Genomic DNA, 5,882 nt, shown 5'->3' on the forward strand with positions numbered 1-5,882 from the left:
AATCTGCTGAACAACCTACAGGGTTATTCTACTTATTTCCATTTCACAGACATGGAAACTGAGGCTTAGGTCAAGGAAGAATGCATCCCCTGGAGCCCAGGCTTGCCAAGTCCAAAACATGTGCCCCACCCTGTGATGCCACAGTCATCCGATGAGGCAAGGCCCCTGGGCTGCCCCTCTTTATCTCACATGTAGCCTCTGCCACAAAATAATAAGCGCCAGTTCATTCCCAGCCACCCCTGGAAGCTGCATCACACGGGGTCTGACCATCCCCAGGCTCAGGGGGAGGAAGACTCTCTCTGTTATCTGCCTTCCCCACTCGCCGGCCACTTCTCTTCCTGGATGCCTGTGGCTCTTTTTAATTTCACTGAAGACTGAAGTCAAAGATAAAATCCTAAGATGATCAAAATAATTATTCCTGGGAAAGAATTAATCCTGTGGCCCTTCAAACATGATAGATTTTTAAATTTTTAATTTCAAAAGTAAGGCACTGACACCGTTATAATAGCAAGTGGTACAGAAGGGAATGAAGTAAAAAGCAAATGCCCCTCTCCTCTCCTCTGGCTCCCAAACCCATTTCTCAGAGGTAACCACATATGGAATTTCTGTTTTGACCCCCACAGAAATTGTAATATGTTTGATGCAAGTGGGATTATGTTAGACAAACACAGCTTGATTTTCTTCCTCCAACTATGTATCTTAGACAGCCTCCTCTGCCAGTGCTTGGGTGGCAGTTTATTCATTCTTTAACTATTTATGGAGCTCTGCACTGTGCCAAGCACATTAGTCAATGAATCAGTCCTTACCATCATCATCACCTTCATCTGAGCCGCTGACACATGCTGCACCCTTCACACTGACTTTCTTTTATTATCAGAATGACCCATGACTTGGGTACTGTTAACACCTGCATTCTCAGAATAGGAAACAGAGGTGTTAAGAAGTTAACTAACTCACATGATGTCACCTGTTAGTTCATGGTGGATTCGGGATTTGAATCCAGGCAATCTAACTCCAGATCTCAGGTTCTCAAGCAAACCCACAGTTCTTATCTGCATTGAGTGCACAATCTGGGAAGTAGAGTTGAGGGACAATATAATAAATCCGTACGCTTGCTAAGTCACTTCAGTGATGCCCAACTCTGTGTGACGCTATGGACCATAGCCCACCAGGCTCCTCTGTCCAGGCAAGAATATTGGACTGGGTTGCCATGCCCTCCTCCAGGGGATTTTCCTGGCCCAGGGATTGAACCTGCTTCTCCTGCATTGAAGGCAGATTCTTTACTGCTGAGCCACCAGGGAAGCCCCAATAAATCCAGAGGCAAATGCTACTTAAAAAGAATTAGCAGGTTGCCTAATATTACTTAGAACACTTATGATAAGTCATTTAGTCATTTCCCTGTTGATGGACATTGAGGACATTGACATTCATGATTCCAAACAACATACAGTGAACATCTAAGACCACCTGGCAGTGGGCAGCTAGATGTGCAAATTTAATTCCTAAAAGTGGAGTTACAGAAGCAAACAGCTTGTGCATTTTAAATTTTGATAGATATCTCCAAATCACCCTCCAAAAAGCGATGTCCATTTGAGAGTCTGCCTGGGTGCATGAGGACCCATTTCTGCATTCTCACCAGGACTGGCTATTAGGAATTGCTTTCATCTTTAGTGAAAAATGGAATTTCATTTCTGTTGTTATTTTCATTACTTTTCCTTTGAGTGTACTTCTGTGTATATATTAACTGTGGTTACTTCTTGACTTTGACTCATTATCTCGGGGGAGAGAGTGTGATCTAATGGAAAGAAACTGAGATCAGAACACAAAAGATTTGGGATGTAGTCTCAGTATCAAAACGTACTAGCTGGGTGGTCGTGAGTGTGTGGCAGATCTCAGGGTTGGGATCCTGGAACAGAGGAGGACTGTGGCTGTGAGGATGCGAGAGGTACTTCCATTCCAGGCTGCCGGGAGGGGCTCAGTGGGAGGATTCAACCACACCACACGAGGCACGTCCGAAGCCTAGAAGATGCATTTGGGATAGGGTGCATTGACGGGGGGATCTGTTGGGGTTGCATCTAGTCTGAGCTTACAGGGCACAAGTCGAACCACTAATCATCACCTGAGATGAGGAAAGCACACTCCCTTCTCGTCTCTGCTCCTGCCACAGTGCCAGAGGAGACCACACCGGGAGAGAGAGTGGGTCTGTGTGATATGTGGCCCTCCCCTTCAAGCCCCACCCAGACCTCTGAGATCTCAGCTCTAGACCGTTTAGGGTTTTAAAGCAAGCTTTGAAATCTAATATGAGTTTGGAATTTTTTAAATAAGCAGATCTGAATCTGAATGATAAAAATAAGACTAATAAAGACCAAAAGTAACTGGCAGTCTTGGAATCAACTCGAGCTGTCTTTACAAGAGTCCTCTGCTCAGCACACGGTGGGGGGTGCGGCGGGCACAGCTGGTGGCAGTTAAGGGGGAAAAATGTAAGCATCTCATATTTATATTCCAACCCGTTAAGACTCTTCATTATTAGTAAATAATGAGAGGATTGACTCAGCTGATCTTTTCCACTTCTCTAATTCTAAGATTACATGATTTATTCATTCATTCAACACACATTTGAGAAGCACTTAGGCACCAAGTGCTCTGCTAAACCATGAGCAATTCTCGCCATCTTCTAGGAACTTTCCGTCCGTGGGGCAGACAGAGGCTCAGTGTAGCGGGGAGGCACAGAGGCGCGAGTGATGCCACACCGCGCAGGGAGCAGCGCAGGGCTGAGAGAGAGAGCCTTAGGGAGGAAGGCGCAAAAGGAGTGGGAAGGGCATCAAAACGCTGGAAAGGCTTTGGGTGAGGAAGAGGGGAGTGCTGCTCAGGAACGGAACTGTATCAAGTCCCTGTGTCCTTGTCTTCTGAAGTAAAAGCCTTTTCCTTTAGTCTCCCAAGCCTTCTCTGTGTCTCAAAGTGCTGCCTCAAGAGTTCATGATTAGGAAATCTGGTGATAACAGAAAAAAAGAAGAGCTGTTAGGCTTAAAAAACAAGTAACAATTTAGACTATGAAACAGCCCCATCATAGAATCAGGGACCCCCCTCCCCGATCAGTTCCCTGAAAGATAAAGATAAAAGCTGAACATATATTCACAGACCCCCACCAGATGGAAACTGCTGACCACAAGAATATAGACCTGAGATCAGTTGAAACCAGAAGGCTGATGATGCTTGAATACTTCACCTTGATGCCAACCAAGCCGAGAATTGTGCATGAGCTGGTCATGCACCCGGCAGTCCCCTCCCTTACACTGCCTTTATTTTTCTAATTAATTTATTAATTTTAATTGTAGAATAATTACTTGGCAATATTGTGACAGTTTTTGCCATACATCAACATGAATTGACCACAGGTACACCTCACACTGCCTTTAAAACCCCTTCCCTGAACTCCATCAGGGAGTTTGGGTGTTTTGAGCACGAGCTACCCATTCCCCTTGCTTGGAGCCCTGCAATAAACACGGGATTTTTTTCACCACCACCCAATGTCAGTAGACTGGCTTTACTGCACACTTGGGCAAGCGGACTCAAGTTTGGTTTGGTAATAAGAAGTGAGGAGGGAATATTCCAGGCAGAAAACAGTTGGGATCCGGCAGGGAGATCTGACTGATGCTCAGAGGAACTGCACAAAGGTTAAAGTGGTGGGAGCAGGTGAGGGAGATGATCCCACCAACAGCAGAGCGGGAAGGTAGGCATAGGAGCTCGACTTGGTCCCCAGCATAACGAGGAGTCATCGGAAGTCTGGGGGTGGGGATGCGTCTCGGTCAGAATGTGCTAAGAAAAATGACTCGATCACGTCTGCTGAGCACCTTGCAGGGGCTGGAAAGAGAATGGAGCCAGACCAGTCTGCGCTTCCAACATCTTACCCCAAGGAAGCAAGATCAGGAAAGCACCCTTGTACACCTTTGCTCCTGTGCCCACAAGCAACAGCGCAATTTCCCCTTCTTTGCAGAGTTGCTATCCCAGCAGAGTGGGGTCCTGCCAAGAGCTCCAGCCTGAAATAGGAGGGATGGTGGGATGAGGTGGGGCAAGAAGCTCATGGGTCTCATAGCTATTAATTCTGTCATATGAATTTTCTCCCAGACCATAACACACAGAAACACTGAGGAGGCTCCCTACATACAACACAAGCTCTAGATTTGCCAAGCAACGGTGCTGGAATCTTCCATGAAAAATCGTGTCCAGCACAGCACACAAGAGGTGAGTGCCAACCTTGGAGCTTGTGGCAAAACCCTCTGGAGAAAGGGAAAAGCATCACCCTTTGGGGGATGTGTTCAGATCAGCACCCTCCATAAAGGAAAGGAGAGGGGATACAGTTTTCATGAAAGCTAGTGTTACTAGTTCAGAGAGAGAGAAATCAGGAAACCACTGAATGTGGTTCTGTTTTTCAAGTTTAAGCAGTTAGATCATAAACAGCCCACAGGATGGTAACAATCTGGATGTGCTTCTGCGGCCTCTTCATCTTGTACCCCCAACGCTGTCTGAGGACAGGAGACTGGAGGAGATCTCCAGGTGGCTACCTCTCCTGCTTGGCATAGACCCCCACCCTTGCACACTTTCTCTCTTTCTCCTTGGTCCTTTTAAACTCTTTTCTTCAATGCCCTCCCATCCCCTAAACAATTCCTATTCACCTTGTGTACATCAATTGTAATAATCTTCAGCCACATATGGCTCTTTTGCAGGATATGGTTCTCAGGCCACAAGGGCAGAAGAGAAGAAGTGTGTTCATTTCCCAGGGCTGTTAGAATAAATGCTCACAAATTGGGTGATTATAAATGACAAAAATGTATTTTCTCCCAGCATTGATATCAACGTATTGACGGCGCCATGTTCTCTCTAAAGATCCTAGAGAAGAATCTTTCCTTGTCCCTTCCTAGCTATTGGTGGCTCCTGGCAGTCCTCAGCATTCCTAGGCTTGTAGCTGCATCCCTCAGGATGGCCAAGCTGGTTGGCCTGAGACTGACTCCTAAGCCATCAATTGCCATCGCAAAATCTCCGGTATTTTCCACTCCCGTCAACCTGTTTCTTCACCTGTGACTGGGATACTGCCCTGCGTGGCTGTGAGGGTCAAACGAGATCATGTATTTTTAGGATGCATGTACACACCTGCCCTATTCCAGAGGGTGGCTGTGAGGGTCAAACGAGATCATGTATTTTTAGGATGCATGTACACACCTGCCCTATTCCAGAGGGTGGCTGTGAGGGTCAAAGGAGATCATGTATTTTTAGGATGCATGTACACACCTGCCCTATTCCAGAGGGTGGCTGTGAGGGTCAAACGGGATCATGTATTTTTAGGATGCATGTACACACCTGCCCTATTCCAGAGGGTGGCTGTGAGGGTCAAACGGGATCATGTATTTTTAGGGTGCATGTACACACCTGCCCTATTCCAGAGGGTGGCTGTGAGGGTCAAAGGAGATCATGTATTTTTAGGATGCATGTACACACCTGCCCTATTCCAGAGGATGGCTGTGAGGGTCAAACGAGATCATGTATTTTTAGGATGCATGTACACACCTGCCCTATTCCAGAGGGTGGCTGTGAGGGTCAAAGGAGATCATGTATTTTTAGGGTGCATGTACACACCTGCCTTATTCCAGAGGGTGGCTGTGAGGGTCAAAGGAGATCATGTATTTTTAGGGTGCATGTACACACCTGCCCTATTCCAGAGGGTGGCTGTGAGGGTCAAACGAGATCATGTATTTTTAGGGTGCATGTACACATGTATTTTTAGGGTGCATGTACACACCTGCCCTATTCCAGAAAGGATTTGCGGCACCTGTGGGATAACGTGTCCCCAGCAGGTAGCCTGTCACCCAGCATGCACGAGGTCTCCA

General features: G+C 46.7%; 1 long non-coding RNA gene across 1 annotated transcript in view; it reads right to left on the reverse strand.

Moving 5' to 3' along the window:
- Positions 1-2,558: 2,558 nt before the first annotated feature.
- The window catches only part of LOC133253225 (uncharacterized), a 90,840-nt gene continuing 87,516 nt past the window's right edge, over positions 2,559-5,882 (reverse strand). Inside the window, exon 2 of the long non-coding RNA XR_009738243.1 lies at positions 2,559-2,989. This is a non-coding gene — a long non-coding RNA (uncharacterized LOC133253225). The remainder of the gene's footprint in view (positions 2,990-5,882) is intronic.

This window comes from Bos javanicus, chromosome 8 (genome assembly GCF_032452875.1).
Source record: "Bos javanicus breed banteng chromosome 8, ARS-OSU_banteng_1.0, whole genome shotgun sequence".
In the NCBI taxonomy this organism is placed as follows: Eukaryota; Metazoa; Chordata; class Mammalia; order Artiodactyla; family Bovidae; genus Bos; species Bos javanicus.